This window comes from Callospermophilus lateralis, unplaced genomic scaffold (genome assembly GCF_048772815.1).
Source record: "Callospermophilus lateralis isolate mCalLat2 unplaced genomic scaffold, mCalLat2.hap1 Scaffold_148, whole genome shotgun sequence".
Classification (NCBI taxonomy): domain Eukaryota; kingdom Metazoa; phylum Chordata; class Mammalia; order Rodentia; family Sciuridae; genus Callospermophilus; species Callospermophilus lateralis.
Window position 1 is genome coordinate 2,883,965 of NW_027512614.1, and position 17,707 is coordinate 2,901,671.

The 17,707-nt window shown below is 37.0% G+C and overlaps 2 pseudogenes; both read left to right on the top strand.

Annotated features, from left to right (window-relative positions):
• The window catches only part of LOC143388641 (F-BAR and double SH3 domains protein 2-like), a 150,599-nt pseudogene that overhangs the window by 21,979 nt on the left and 110,913 nt on the right, over positions 1-17,707 (top strand).
• Positions 1,910-2,731, top strand: LOC143388652 (S-formylglutathione hydrolase pseudogene; annotated as a pseudogene).

A 17,707-nucleotide genomic window follows, 5' to 3' on the forward strand; every position in this document is an offset into this window, starting at 1 on the left:
TCCCGCATCATTGGCGAATATTTGGCTGGAAATTGGTCCATGGAAGCGGAAGACATGATTCAGTCTCAACTAACCCAGATAGCTGTCTTGAATAACACTCGTGTTGATCCCGTGACTTTGGGTCAATTCACCGATTGGATATCTTCTGCTTTTTCCTTTTTTAAAGAGTGGGTGGGGGTAAGCATTTTTGGTGCAATGTGTTGCTTCGGTATGTTTCTCTGTTTGTGGTTTCTCTGTCGCCTTAAGGCCCGCAATGCTCACGATAAGGCTATGATCATCCAAGCTCTTGCAGCTTTAAAAAATGGCAATTCACCTCAAGTCTGGCTTGCACAGCTTAAACAGTAAATCTTTGACATGGTCGTTGCACCCCAAGTTATTATAACATTGCACTGGGATCGGCATGTCTTTCCTCGTTATTCTCTTAGTGTTGGAAAGCCCTTGCACTCTGCCGGTCTCGCTGCCATTGCACGCAGGTGGGTTTCCACACTAATGCTTCTCTATCGCCTTGAAGTCTGTGCCTTTCTTTCAGGGTGCTGTCAACTCATTTGTCGTTGTGTGCAGCCACAGTTCAGCCTCAGCTGTCCCCCTTCGTCCACCTTCGTCACGATACAGGATGTGAGGCAAGGCACTGCACTTGAGTGATCCTTGAAGTGGACCTCAAGGAGAGCATGTCCTATTGCATGCGGGTTTGATGTCCATGCCCCGCCCCACGAAAAAAGGCGTCAGCTGATATGGCTTCAGATCTGGGGAAGGGCCCTCCTTAGGACTGAGCCATACTATGCAGCCACTTCTGCACAGTGGGATAGGACCTCTACTCTCGCCTGTATTGTTTTCAGAAAACAGAAGGGGGGAACTGTGGTGAGCCGTTTCTGCAGATTATGGTCGCCATTGCAAGATGGCGCTGGCTCCACTGTGGTCTGTAACAAACAACTCCTTGTTTGGGAGAGTTGGTGCATGGTTTCTCAGCACCCTGTGAGAAAGTTCCACGTGGCAGCTTCGCATTGGGGCTTGGGATGCTTTATTAAGGCTGGGAGGGGCATCCGAGGAGGAATTAGAAGAAATATCAAGGGCCTGAATAAACTGCTGAAAGAAGATTCCTGAGTTGCGTCTTCCTTGCGGGCAAGGGGTCGTGACATCTAGCTAAGCATTAATTATTCCAAAAAGTCTTCCTCATTCATATTTAGATTGTATAGCTCTCATCTTTTTTATTTTGAGTTCTGGCTTTTCTGGTATCTCTGCCATCTCTAGCTGGTATACTTCTCTTTCATCTAGTAATACTTTTTCACTTAATGAATAAGCATGGAAGTCCCCAGATTTCAAACTTGACTTTCTGCTTCTCTTGTTTTACATCCTTTTTGAAAGTCCCTTTTCTTAGGGAGAATAATCATTTGCCCAGTTTCTGCTAATATTATACAGTTCTTAAATATGCCTGCAATCTTGTCCTTTACATTATCCATATTTATTATGCTTTATCCATCTGTGGCAGAAACTTTTCTAAATTAGAAGCAGTTCATTTCTTCCCAATCTCTCCCCATGGTTTCCACCAGTAATCACCCCATCCTAGGGATCAGGTGATGATCAGGGCTTAGAAACTGTAATGTCCAATATGGCAGTCCTTAGGTACATTGTGACTATGTAAATTAGTTAAAAATGAATAAATTTTGGGCCCAAGGAGGGTGAAGCCGTGGGATTATGTTGAGGGGGCAGGCCCAAGTGAGGATGAGCCAGGTGGCTGTTTTGAGGCCCTACTGTCTCTTGGCATTTGCCTCTTCAGTCCTGCCATCTCTACAGCTATCACTACCAGAGGATCGTGTGCCCTTTGCTGCAGACAGACATACAGACACACACACACACACACACACACACACACACACACACACACAGCAAGTAGTAGTTGAATAGGAGAAGAATGGCGTTGAAACAGATTTTCAGCAACAAGTGCTTTGGGGTATTGCAGAACATTTTGAACATGACAGTGTTGATCTGAACTGCAAAATGAAATTTTCTGTCTACTTACCACCAAAGGCAGAAAGTGGAAAATGCCCTGTACTACATTGGTTGCCTGGTTTAATTTGCACAGAACAATTTTAAATCAAAATCTAGTTATTATCAGGCTGCCTCAGAACACAGCCTTATCATTTGCTCCCAGATACCAGCCCTCATAGCTGTAATACTAAAGGAGAAGGTGGAGAGCTGGGGTGTCTGCACTGTTGCCTGGGTTTTATGTGAATATCACTGAAGATTCTTGGAAAAGTAACTACAGAATGTACTCTTAGGTAACGAAGAAGCTTCCCAACTCATAAATACCAGTTTTTCAGTGGACCCCCAGTGGATGTCTATTTCTGGCCACTTTATGGGAGGTCAAGGAGCTCTAATTTGTCCTTTGAAAAATCCCAGAAAATACAAAACTGTGTCAGCATTTGCTCCAGTTTGCAACCCAGTGCTGTGTCCATGGAGCACAAAACCTTTAGTAAATATTTGGGAACAGATCAAAATAAAGAAAAGTAATATGATGCAACCCATCTTGTGAAGTCCTGTCCAGGTTCTCAGTTGAACAAGGGAAAATGACCAGTTTCTTCTAGATGGACATTTACTCCCTGATAATTTCATAGCTGCCTATATAGAAAAGAAAATTTCTATTGTTTGTAGATGATAGGAGGGCTATGATCATAGCTACTACTTCATTGCAACCTTTATAATCAATCATTATGCAAAATACCTGAATGCATGAAAAACTTCTGATAAGAAAAATCTCTTCAGGATTATAAAAGTTATAATAAACAGAATCGCTGAGGAAAAAATTTTGAAACATTGGATTTCATGGTGCCAAAAGAACTTCATTCTACACTTGAGTCTCCTGAATAAATATATAAAATCGGAAAAAAAGAATAAATTTTAAAATTCTTTTTATTGTCACAGTAGCCATAGTTTAAGTGTTCAGAAACCCATGTGGCTAGTGACTACCATATTGGACTGTGCAGATGTATTTTCATTGTCTCAGAGCGCTACTGGACAACAGTACTCTGGAGCTTAGTTTTTACTTGTTTTTCTTCCATTGTGACTTCTTCTGTCCACTATCAACCCTACTGACCATTTTTCTTGATAACAACAGCTATAATTACATTCTGTTATTTCAGGAGTAATTCCATTTTCACTTGTACTCTAGACCTTTATTTATACCTTATAATAGAACAGAAGTTGGAAAACATTTTCTATAGAGGGCCAGATAATATATATTTTAGGTTTCTGTGTAGTAACCACTCAACTCTGCAATTGAGTTTTTACTTGGTGATAGGCACTTGATGATACAAAAATGAATTGGATAGGATCCATGCCATCAGTGAGCCACAAATAAGAAGGTTATGATTCTCTGGAGCAGCTCTCCAGGGGCTTATGGAATATGACACAGTAGATTCTTTTCCTGCTATATTGATCATATTATGCTTGGCTCCCTGTGACACAAAGAGAGTCTTTTGCCAGTCTTATCAAACTTCAAAAACAGTTGTTTTAAAATATTTTTAGGAGTCAAATATTTTCAGACTCCTATATGGAATCTTTATACATAAAGCAGATGAAGGGGAAAGCTATTTGGTTGTAAAACTTGAGAGCGTGTTCCTCTTTGTGTGTGTTTCCCACTCCTCTCACCTGCCTGTGCCACTTCCCTTACTTCTTTCTGTGGTTCCTGAGGTGTTGTGCTGAATACTACAGTTCCTTGAAATATAGTTTGGAAACAAATGTTCTAAAAAAGGATATTCCAACTAACAAATTTCTTGTAAATTTTAAGTTTTATCTAGATGATCTTCATTCTAGAATTTACCAATTAATCTTTCAAAAATGTAAATTAGAACCTAGTAATCTATACCCTGCAGTGGCCAGTTCATCACAACGGGCTTAGACATTGTAGCTTGACTCTGAGTTGAGTATCTTTGCTGGAGAATCAACAGTGAGTGAGGGATACTGAAGCTGAGCATTCATAGAACTATTTAAGAGAAGCATATAGAGCTGGAGTTGTAGTTCAGTGTCAGAGCACTTGCCTACATGTGAGGCACTGGGTTCAATGCTTAGCACGGCATAAAAATAATTAAAGGTATTGTATCCATCAAAAAGAGTAATATATAGGGTGACAAGAGTAAGAACTTTGAAGAAATTAACTTGTTTTTAAAAAATCTGTTTTGGAGAAGTATAGTTAACATACAATAAAATGCAATGGTATGCCAAATCCATTTCATGCATTCCCACTTTGAATCTCTTACTTCCTGTGTTACTGCCAGCTAGAGAAAACGCTCTGCTCTTAAAGGGCTAGTGTGATTATGTTAAACCTACCCAGATAATCTCTTTTTTCTTGCCATTTATGATAACACAATCCCAAGAATGATATCTCATCATATTCACTGTTTTTTTGTGTGAATCTGACTACTCTAAGTATCTCATATAAGTAGAATTATGATTTATCCTTTTGTGTCTGGCTTATTTCACTTAGCGTAATGTTTTCAAGGTTCATCCATGTTGTAGTATATGTCAGAATTTCATTATTTTATAAGGCCAAATAATATTCCATTGTATTTACATACTATATGTTGTTTATTTATCCACTGATAAATGTGCATTCCTTCTGCCTTTTAGCTATTGTGAAAAATGCTGTATGAACATGGAATACATATTTTGAGTTCCAATTTTCAGTTCTTTATACATACACACACACACACACACACACACACACACACACACACACACACGTATTTTTTGGTAATGGGAATTGAACCCAAGAGTTCATATTGTAGCATGTATTACTATTTATTCCTTTTTATGATTGAATAATGATATATCACGTTTTATTTACCCATTCATTAGTTGGTTAACATTTGGATTATTTTCACTTATTAACTATTACCTGTCTGACTCTTTATTCTCCTCTCAGATCTCTCCCTTTACTCTTTACCCTTCAATGAGTGATTCTCTTTAGTTTCTCAACCATACCAATCTCCTTCCTATACCAGTGCCTCCTCATTATCACATTCACTTTTTTTAATTAACTTTTATTTGTTCTAATTAGTCATACATAACATTATAATGCATTTTGATGCATCATACATAAATGGAGTATAACTTCTCATTCGTCTGTTGTGCATGATGTAGAGTCACACATCTATATTAGGTCATGTAATTACATTAGGTCATGTAATCATATGTGCACATAGGGTAATAATGTCCAATTCATTCTACTGTCATTCACATTCACTTTCTTAACTCCTGCATTTTCCTGTAGTGCTGGGAATCTAACCCAGGGCCTTAAATACACTAGGCACACTTTCTTAAGTCTTAGGGTTCACACATAGTTCTAACCTATTTCTGTAGGAAAGCCTTCCTCAAACTATATTACATTCCTCTATTTTATATTCTCCTAGCATCGTTTTTAATACTCTTCTTAACTTTAATTGTATACTTGATTATATTTTTTTTGTTTTACCTCCTGCCCTTAGTATGCTACAAATTCTTAAAAACAAAATTATGTGTTTTCTGCTCATAGCTGTATTGCTTGAGCTTAGCATAGTACCAACATATGTATCTGTTAAGTATATTAATGCATGAAATCTATTTGTGGTGAAACCTATCAACAGTACAGAGTTTTCATCTAATCCAATTTCTGTTAAATCTTGTTCACAATCAAATATAACATACTGCCTAAAGAAGAAAAGTTTTAAAGCAAGGCAAGTTTTGTTTGATTCCTGATTTTATCACTTAAATAGTTTTGTGAACATAGGCAAATTATTTCCCTTCTGAAAGCCTCAGATAACTAGTATATAATATGAAGCTGCTAGTAAGTATCCTAGTTGCTTTGGGAGTATTCAGGGAGGTAAAGTATAGTAAGCACACAATAAATGTAAAAGTTATTATTATCATAATATTATTATAAGGTGCTTAGACATTTATGAATTCAGAAAATTCGTTGAGAGTCTACTAGTACCTGGTACTCTTTTGAATATTTAAGATATACCAGTTAAACAAAGACAGACTTAATAAAAAGTACACATAGATCACTCTGTATATGTCAGGTGCTCATCTAAACTATTTACTTTCATTAACCTACCAATTTTCTGTGAATAGATACTATTATCATTATCCCTATTTTTATCAAAGAAGTAATTGAAACAAAAAAAGGTAAGTATCTTGCCCAGGTTACACAGGCAGGCAGGCAGTGACACAGCTGAACCATGGATTACACCAGCCTACCTCCCATGTACTTTCTTCTAACCACTTTGCAGTACTACATTTTGTCCAGGGTCATTTCCACTAATGCCTGATGAACGAGGATATTTCATTTCTTTGGCAGATCTACAGTCTAGTAACTTTAAATATTTAAAAAATAAATGAAGCCAGGCATAGTGAACACGTTTGTCATATTAGAGACTCTGGAGGCTGAGGCTGAAGGATTGCAAGTTCAAGGCCAGCCTCAGCAACTCCATGAGACTCCCAGCAACTTAGCAAGACCCTGTCTCAAAATAAAAGTTAAAAATAATTGTGGAATTATGGGTGTGGCTCAGTGGTTAAGTGCCCCTGAGTTTAGGCCCCAGCACAAAGATAGATAGATAGATAGATAGATAGATAGATAGATAGACAGATAGGGTCCATTATGGTCTCATTTTTTTTGACTTTTATTTAATCTATGATGACTCCTGATGATTACCTCTACCTTTTTACATTGTGAAGGTATTTGTTCAATCATCTTTTCCAGAAGTTGATAGGAAGTCATGTTATCTCTGTCATTTTTATGTAAGGCACATTTTTACTAAAAAACGTAAGGGGAAAACCTTAAAGTTTATGTCCTTATTTGACAATGATTGAAGGAAGAAAATCTCAAAGTATAAATAGAGTCATCACTTAACTTATATAAAATATATTCTGTACATTTTCCCAATTTTTCATTGACTGTCAACAGCCTATACCAGTGATTATTAAGTTTTTTTTTTTTGTCTCAGACCTCTTTATACTCCTAAAAATCATTGAGAACCCAAGGAACTTTTATAGATGTGGGTTTGCTTAATGATACTTACTGTGTTTGACATTTAAATTGAGAAATCTTTTAGACACAAGAATGCCTAGGTACAGATTTCACTAGCTGTCAGAGTGTCTGTGTACTCATCTATTTTCTAACCTCTGTAAAACTCCACTATGTGCTTGTGAGAGGATTAAAGTGGAAAATGCAGATGATGTCTTAGTATTATTATGAAAATAATTCTGATCTTGCAAATTCTCCCAGCTGCCCCTTGTTCTCACCTTGGGTAACTTCTGCCATATACTAAATAATGTTATTACTGTCTTCAGCTGGAAGAAACTACTAACACTAAAATTGAAGATCTGATTGAATGTTTCAATAATAGTACTTGTTAAGGACTACCTAAATGCTTTAGATGCTTTTAGAGATGGAACAGAATCAGCCTCTTATTGCAGAGAGTTTAGTATTTACACATTGAATTGAAATGCAGAGGACAAAGTGTTAAGTGACATGCTCTTACCTTAGTACCACTTGCAATTTATAAACTGAGTTGCATAATACCATAAGATATATTTGACTGCTTATAATTCTCTTAACATATGATTAAACAAAAACAACAGCATATTTAGAGATATCAACTTTGCATTTTATTTAGGGTAGCTTACTTAGTAACTTGCTGGAAAGATTTGGGTAAATAGAGAGCAGAGAATATTGCTATCCTCAAGTCACTTAATATTCAGTTCTCAAAAGTGTTTATTTCTCAACTACACATACTTCCTGTACTTAAAACTGGACTAAATGCACAGTTCAAAATGACTGGAAACACCTAGATATGATATACCCATAGAGCAGCTAAGAATTGGAAAGGCAGAAGCTTTGTATTTAAACTGGACATTAAAGAAGAAAAAAAGGGTCCAAAGTTATTGTATTGAAGATGAGAAGCACCAAGTGAGCAGTGCTAAGATACCTTCTTTATGTGTGTAGTACCTCCCCATTCCTAGGTCATCTTGTATCCACTGTGCGACCAGCCAAAAGTGCTTTAGATCAAAGGCAGGAAAAAATGATGACAGAAGTGCTTGCACCTCCCTCCCTAAGCACACTTTACTCTGCTTTGACCCCTATGTTTCTGATTGGCCTTCATATAACTTGGGAATTCTTATTATCAGAGTATATTTCAAAAGCAGGGATTCTTTATTATCCTCTTCTTTATATTATGCTCTTCTCCCACACCTACCCCAATATTATCAGGACAGAACTTTTTTGGTGGTTACAGAATGGGGGATAATATTTTTATTGGAAATCTTTGCAGCTTTAAAGGAATAGGGATGGCAAATTGATTTTAGTTTATGTGCCTGTTGTAATATGTGCTTGTTAGTATACTGGGCCAAGAATTATTCTGAGATTCCCAGGCCAGCCCCATTAGCAATCGTGGTCTTAGCTTCTGTTGATCATCATGCAATTTACATAATCTGTAGATCTCAGTTGAAACAGGGACTGACTTGGATTGCTCCTTTCAGGAAACACAGAAAGTTACTGGGAGCAGTTTCTTTGAAATGGCTATGTGCAGTTTATTGCAAGCAAGCCCATGTTTAGTGTGCCCCTGACTGTGACCGTGGGAGCAAATATAAATTAACAGTCTTGATTGTTAATCTCAGAATGTGCTGCATCTCTCTGATGTATAAAGACTGTAGAATATATGAAATGGAAGAATAACAATTAAAATAAGATTAAGATTTCAAAAATAAGTGAAGAGTAGTGATAGAATTTTACAGACTACAAGTGGCTGGAGCCTCCCATCTTCTAATAGTAGAAAGATTCACAACTCATGTACATACATGCAAAGGGTTACTATGAGCCTGCATCATATCCTGTAGAAGTGCTGAAGCAGAAAAATAACTGGACTAATCAAGTCCAGTACTCTTACTTTCATAGATGGCATCCAGGCTAGTTGTTTCAGTAGGCTAGAATGTTCTTTTATAAAAATAAGATTCTGAATTGCTTTTTTAAAATCAACTAAAAAATTTATTCCTTAGGGAGATTTGGTTGAAGATAGTTTTACTTAAATTTTATCACTTTTAAGTGATTATACATAAAACATGGAAGATTTAAGAGACCATTCTCTGAATGGTGGGAGTTTTGTTTTATATTGATTTTTTTGGGGGGGGGGCATTACTGGGGATTGAATGCCAGGCCCCTATACCACTGAAATACATCCCTAGCCCTTTTTATTTTGTATTTTGAGACAAGACAGGGTCTTGTTAAATTTCTGAAGTTGACCTTGAACTTGTGATCCTCCTGCCTCAGCCTCTCAAGTCACTGGGATTACAGGCATGTGCTGTCTGAGAGCAAATTGCAGGCTTGATGCCTCATCATCTCTAAATACTCTAGATGTTATCACCTCAAAACAAGGCTGTTCTACCTAACCATCCACATTAGGAAATCAGCATCATTATATAAATATCATCCAGTTTACATATCAAATCCAAATTCTACCAAATGTTCAAAAATATCTCTTTCTGGTTAATTCAATTGCATATCTCTTTAGATTCCTTTGATTTGGAAGAGGTATTTTTTTTTAAGTTTTTTAGTTTTTATCCTGTCTTTCATAACTTTGACAGTTTTAAAATATACAGCCTCCAATTCTGTTGGGTGCCTCTCAGGCCATGCATTCTTGGCAAAAATATCTCAGAAAAAATGCTGTGTCTTCTCAGTATACCATATCTAGTGGTGTATGAATGATATAATCACCTGTCTCATTCCTGGTGATGTTACTCTTGATCACCTAGTCAATTTGGTATCTGCTGTGTTTTCTTCCACTGTAAAATCATCTTTTTTCCTATGTAATCATGTTATTTCTGAATGTGTTTCCGAAAAATACATATGTAATGGTATTCGAAGGTAGTCTTGGGGAGGTGAGTAAGTCATGAGGGCACAGCCTTCATGGTGGCTTTCATGCCTTTGTAAGGCCTGAGAGAGAGACCCCTTGCTCTTTCTACCATGTGAGGACACAATGAAAAGGTGTTGTCTGTGAACCTGGGAGTGGACCCTCACTAGACACTGAGTCTGCTGATGCCTCCATCTTGGACTTCCCAGCATCCAGTAAGGTGAGAAGTAAATTTCTGTTGTCTATAAATCTTCTAGTTAATGATATTGGTTACACAATCCAAACAGACCAAGAAATAATATTTTGTGAGGAAACTATGCCAATTGTATTCCTCATCAGACCTCCACCTACCAGCCCTGGCATGCTTAAGTGAACCCTCCTGAACTCAACCACTTTTATGATGGTTACCAAATAGTAATTTTCTATTTTTCATCATTCCTTCTACAATTTTTAGTTGAAACTCTACTATAAGAGAGAAGTTTCTTATTTTCCCCCTCTCATCCCTTCATGCATTCATTCATTTCTTAATAATTGTGTTCATGGATTTCTATTTTCTTTCATGGATTGAAATTTGTTGGTCTTATTATTTATATTTATGTTCATAGTGTCCCATACACAACCAACAGGAATCTCTTTAAGCTGACTCCTGTCCTTTACGGTGTTCCCTTCATTCTTTCTTTCTGGTCTAAATGTTCCAGACTTATTGTGTACTTTTCTTGTACCATTTCTGGGAAATTATTTATGTACACACTGTGATGTTATGATATAAAATATATATTTGATCTCTGCACACATGACACCCAGGTGTTTAAAACCCTTGAGACAAGGGCACTAGCACAATCTTTTATTCTTGTATTTGGTCTTTTCCCCAGTTCCTGACACAGAACTTCTAAATCTTTTTCTTAGGTAATGGGAGCATCATTTCTTCCAATGAGACCATTCTTGGTGGGCTCCTGGATGGCCTCAGGATAGGAGATGGTTGCCCAGGGAACTGACCATAATTAGAAAGTTGGAACTTCTAGCCCAACTTCCCTGGAGGGGAGAGGAGCTAAAGATGATTTGATCACCAGTGGCTAATGATGTAATCAATCTTGCCTATATAATGAAGCCTCTATAAAAATCCAAAGGAGGAGTGGGGGTGTAGCTCAGTTGGTAGAGTGCTTGCCTCACATGCATGAGGCCCTGGGTTCAGTCCCCACCCAGCAACACACGCACACACATACACAAGAAAGAAAAAAAAGGAGAGAGTTCAGGGAGCTTCTGGATAGGTGAACACATGGATGTTCCTGGCAGGTGGTGTGCCTAGAAAGGACATGGAAGTTCCACCCCTTCTCCCACACTTCATCATATACATCTCTTTCATCTAGCTATTCATCTGTATCTTTTGTAATAACTTTTCTAATAAATGCATAAATGTATGTAAAAGTATTTCCCCAAGTTCCGTGATCCACTATAGCAAACTAATCAAACCCAAGGAGGGTTCCACGAAACTGTTACAAATTTTTGTGTGTTTGATCAAAAATACAAGTCACAACCTGGGATTTGCATTTGGCATTTGAAAGTGGGCAGTACTCTTGTAGGACTGAGGTCTTAACATGTGACATCGATGCTGTCAAGAAGGGCAGTGTCAGAATGGAATTGAATTAGAGTATCCTCAGCAGGTGTCTGTTGGAGGATTGTCACATACATATCTAATGTCAGAAGTGTTAATAATACTGACTGGTAAGGGAGACTAGGAAAAGCACTTTGTTTTTTCCTGTCTTTTGCGCACACATACAGCTGTATCTGTTTTTATATCTGTCCGTGTATGTGTATGTTTTTGTGTGCTCAATTTACATTGAGCTGTCCAGTTCAAATCCTGTACTTTTAAGATCCTTTCCTGCCTCCCTCCTTCCCTTTCTTCCCAGGGCCTTGTGCATGCTCAGCAAGTGTTCTGCCACTGAGCTACATTCCCAGCCCTTTCTTATTTTTGTTTTGAAACATGGTCTCCCTAAATTGCCCAAGTTGGCCTTGAACTTGTGATCCTCCTGCCTCAGTCTCCCAAGTAACTGAAATTTCAGGAATGTGCCTTCACATCTGTTTTACCTCCCTGCCTTTCTATTTGTATATAGATGCTATGTTGAACAGTGAGAAACTTGACTTCCACAACCTAAATACATTGACTTATTTTCTGTTTCTGTGTCAGTCCTCTCCTGACCACTGGTCACCTATTCAACCTTTGATTTTCTCTTCACAAACTTGCTCATCTTATTCTTTTCTTAATAGAGGCAGCTATATCTTCTCAGTTGCTTAGGCTAGAAATCATCCTGCTGCCCCCCTCCAAACTCCACATTATACCATTGGTAATTCTTTTAAGTAGAACCATTTTTCCCTCACCTCTACTACCACTATTTTAATTCAAGCCACCATTATTACATCTGCAAATACTTAAAGTCTTCTCTTTGATTCTCTGCTTCCACCCCTTCCTTCAATATGTATTCCTTCCACATTAGCCAAAGTGATCATTTTAAAACCTAAACTAGATTTTGTCACTCCTTTGCTCAAAACCTGCTAATAGCTTCTCTTCTCTTCAGTTTAAAATTAAAAATTTTATGGGGTCCTATGTTGTCAACCACTCTTTGTTTCAGTGTAATTCAATATTGGCTTTCTGACTATTTCACACCAAGTGCCTCTCACTTCAGGACCTTTGAACTTGCTGTTTTCTTAAGCAAGCTCTTCTTTTAGATACCACTTCTCCCTTACTCCACTCAGCTCCATTTCTCAGATGTGACTTTATTAGTAAGATCTCCCCTGACTAATCAGTATAAGATAGCATCTTATCTTCATGCTTTATCTCTTCACTGTGTTTATTACATTATGGCAACCTCTGACGTAATATGCAGAGGAGGACTTTTTGTCTTTTTCTCTCTGCACAGTATTTCTAGCACCTAGGATAATGTGACAAATAGTAGGCTCTTGACAGTCAAGTACCATATGATCTCACTGATGTGGAATCTAAGAGTTGATTTCATAGAAGTTGATAGTACAGTGGAGGTTATCAGAGGCTGGAGAAGGGGACAGGGTTGGGGAAAGTTGTTGCCTGGGCACAAAACTGTAGTTAGATAAGAGTTAAGAATTTCTGGTGCTGTTGCACGGGAGGGTGACTATAGATAACAAGACTGTACTGTACATTTCAAAAAAAAAATAGAAGAAAGGAGTGGGCTTCCAGTGCTTTATTATGCTTCTTAATCTGTGAAACCATGTATTCATCCGTGGAAATGTGGCTAATGACATCCTTCTCATGAGTTGTAAATATGTGTAAGTGCCTCCTGCATAGTAGGGATTCTTTATTCATTTCTCTTTCTACCTTCCCTCATCTTCCACCATCTTCTTAATCAACATAACATAACTACCTTCCCTCATCTTCCACCATCTTCTTAATCAACATATCTATATCAAAAAGCTCTTATGTATATTAACCAAATTTTCTTACCAAAATAGTGTAAGGTGAACAGAATTAAACAAAAAAATATAGAATTATTTTTGCCCTAAAAGTGCTAAAGGCTAATATTAGATAAGTATTTTCCCTCTATTTATTTCTGGCATTAAAATAGAGAAGAGAGAGTTGCCTCATTTGAGTGACCAAGTAAAACCAGTACAAGTTGACAGTTCATGGGGAGTTTCCAGCAATAGACTCATGGATGCTCTTCCTTCCTATCTTTGTCTTCATATAGACATAATGGAAAGCTTTGGGGATTTTTTTGGTTCTTGCCTGAAATAAAAATGCTCTAAAGTGTACATATTGAGAATATCAACAACATGTGGACCCTGAAAACTTATTGTTTAAGTGAAAGAAGCCTGTGGCTTTTAGTATTCTTATCAGCTAGTGTTTTCCCTCAGCTTTATGAAAATAAGACCTTTATCTGCTGTTCTGAACTTTCACCTCATTTCCACAGCAAACATGATCAACTGCTGTAAGATATAGAATTTATATGAATCCCAATATTGTAACTATAATGCAATAATAAAAAAATTTAAAACCTTTTTAAAAAGAATTTATTAGAGACTGTGAAAAGGTAGATTTCAAATCACTGGAATAATAACAGATTATGAAAGAAATGATGTCAAGACTCTATAGAAAAAGAAAAATGTTCGTCTTTTTATCATACCAGGCTAAAGTAAGTGATAAGATTGTTGAAGATAAATTTAATAGAGAAAAACATGCATGAATGTTTACTTGGTCTTGGTGTGGAGATGAGATTTTTAAGAATTCTAGCAAAGGGTAGATTATGTGGGAAAATGGTAATAGATTTGACATTCTGAATCATAAAAATGTGTCACAATAGTAACAACAACATCTAACATGTACTGAAGTAAGGGCTAAGCATTGCAATAAGTACATCCAAGTTAAAGTTCCAAGGTTGAGAAACCTGGCCTATTGTGCCACTCTATATCCCTTTTTATTTTTCCCTGTTATCATAGACAACACTGTGACAGATGTTTTGCATTGGTATAACAAGTATTACTAGTTTCTCAATCTTTTTTGCACCTGTGTACCACTTGCTATTCTGCCGCTTAGCAGATGTCTTCTATGTTAGTTTTTTGTTACAGCAACATCCTACTGCAAGATACTACTTCTCTTTTAATTAGGATCAGCTAAAACATGGAGATGCAAACTGCAGTGGCTCACACACCATAGATATTCATTATTTTTCATGCAGTAGCTTAGGTGATTAGCAGTTCATATGATTAGGTTCTTCCTCCTGAAGCTATTCAAGAACCCAGATAGCAGAGTGGCTCTTCCACTTTCCCTCATCACTACCCTGACTAAATCTTGGTCACTGACTTATTTGGGTTCTAGCCAGTTGACAGAGGAAAAGATAAACAAATATCTATTCTCTGAAGATCTAGTCTGGAAAGTGGCATATATTACTCTGCTCACATTGTATTGGAGAACTTAGATAGAATGCTGTACCTGACAGCAAGGGAGGCTAGGAAATGCAGTCCCACCATGTACCAGGAAGAAAGAAAGAACAGATTTTGGTGGACAACAACAAAGAGATTCTGTACATCCACTATGTATGTTCTCAATCTGATAAACCACATGATAATATGGGAATTAAAATATTCCTATAAATCCATAAGAAAAATTAAAATATTCCAAAACAAAGAAAAGCTACAAATTCAGGTTTAAAAACAAATTCAAAAGACTAATGATTATATACCAATGGTGGGTTGATTTTTAACAGAGGCATTTAATGAGAGAAAGGATATTCTTTCAACAGAAATTAGACCTTTATCTCATACCATACATAAAAATTAATTCAAGATGAAAGACCTAAATATAATGTTAAAACTATAAAATTCAATAAAGTGTAAGTCCATGTGATCTTAGAATGTACTTTCTCAGATATCACCAAAAGCTCAATCAAACAAAGAAGAAATAAACAGTTTATAGAATTAAAAACTTTGGTGCATCAAAGCTCTGTAAAGAAAGGGAAAAGAAAATCCACAGAACAGAAAAAAACTATTAGAAAATTACTCTTATCTGATAAGAGTCTAATGTCAGAATATATAACAGAGCCTTACAACTAAACAATGAAAGGATGACCCAGTTGTTAAAATGGACAAAGAATTTCAATAGATTTTTTTCCCAAAAAAGATATGAAAAGATGTTTAACAACATTAGTCATTAGGAAAAGGCAAACCCAACTATAATGAAATACCACTTCACACTCACTAGAATGGATAGAATTAAAATAGAACAACAATGTTGATAACAAGATGAAGATGGCACACACCTGTAATCTCAGGAGGTTGAGATAGGAGAATTGCAAGTTTGAGGCCAGCCTCAGCAACTTAGCAAGACCCTGTCTCAAAAATAAAAAGGGCCAGGGATGAAGTTCAGTGGTAAAGCGCCCTTGGGTTCAATCCCTAATACCACACCTCCAAAAAAGTAGAAACAACCAAAATATTCATTAACTGATAAATGTGTTATATAACTGATAAACAAAATGTGTTACATCCATATAATTTGATATTACTTAGCCATAAAATGGAATGCAGTACTGATTTATGCTGAAAGATAGATGACATTAAAATCACAAGGTTAAATAAAAGCAACCAGGTACAAAAGGTCACATGTTGCCTCATTTTATGTATATGAAATGTTCAGAGTGGGCTAATTTATAAAGTGAGAAAGTAGATTAGTGATTGCCAGGAGCTTCGGGGAAGGGGAAATAACAGTCACTACCTAATGGTTGTGAGTTTTCTTTTGGGGATGATAGAACATTCTGAAATTAGATACTGGCAGTAGTTGTACAACTTAAGATACTAAAATGAAGAAGTGATAAATGGGACATCTCAATAAAAAACAATTTTTAAAAACTAATGACTGAAAATCCTCTATCCCAAGAATCAAAGAAATGGAAATTATGATAATGTTAGTATCAATTCTATTAAAAAGCTAAGTTAAAAATTTGTTAATACCATCTCACTCCAGTAAGATTGGCAGCCATTATGAAGTCAAACAACAACAAGTGCTGGGGAGTATGTGGGAAAAAGGGTACTCTTTTTTTTTTTTTTTTTACTTGTTGTGCACAATTTATTTTTTTTTAATTTTTTAAATTAATTTTTATTGTAGGTTGTTCAAAACATTACATAGTTCTTGATATATCATATTTCACACTTTGATTCAAGTGGGATATGAACTCCCATTTTTACCCCATATACAGATTACAGAATCACATCAGTTGCACAACCATTGATTTACATATTGCCATTCTGGTGTCTGTTGTATTCTGCTGCCTTTCCTATCCTCTACTATCCCCCTTTCCCCCTCCCCTCCCCTCTTCTCTCTCTACCCCCTCTACTGTAATTCAATTCTCCCCCTTAAATTTTTCCTCCTTTCCCCTCACTTCCTCTTGTATGTAATTTTGTATACCCCTGAGGGTCTCCTTCCATTTACGTGCAATTTCCCTTCTCTCTCTCTTTCCCTCCCACCTCTCATCCCTGTTTAATGTTAATCTTCTTCTCATGCTCTTCGTCCCTACTCTGTTCTTAGTTACTCTCCTTATTATCAAAGAAGACATTTGGCATTTGTTTTTAAGGGATTGGCTAGCTTCACTTAGCATAATCTGCTCTAATGCCATCCATTTAAAAGGGTACTCTTGTACATTGCTGGTGGGACTGCAAATTGGTGCGGCCAATATGGAAAGCAGTATGGAGATTCCTGGGAAAGCTGGGAATGGAACCACCATTTGACCCAGCTATTGCCCTTCTCGGACTATTCCCTGAAGACCTTAAAAGAGCGTACTACAGGGATACTGCCACGTCGATGTTCATAGCAGCACAGTTCACAATAGCTAGACTGTGGAGCCAATCCTGATGCCCCCCAATAGATGAATGGATAAAAAAATGTGGCATTTATACACAATGGAGTACTACGCAGCACTAAGAAATGACAAAATCATGGAATTTGCAGGGAAATGGATGGCATTAGAGCAGATTATGCTAAGTGAAGCTAGCCAATCCCTAAAAAACAAATGCCAAATGTCTTCTTTGATATAATGAGAGCAACTAAGAACAGAGCAGGGAGGAAGAACAGGAGGAAAAGATTAACATTAAACAGAGTCATGAGGTCGGAGGAAAAAGGAGAGAAAAAGGAAATTGCATGGAAATGGAAGGAGACCCTCATTGTTATACAAAATTACATATAAGAGGTTGTGAGGGGAATGGGAAAAAAATAAGGAGAGAAATGAATTACAGTAGATGGGGTAGAGAGAGAAGTTGGGAGGGGAGGGGAGGGGGGATAGTAGAGGATAGGAAAGGTAGCAGAATACAACAGTTAC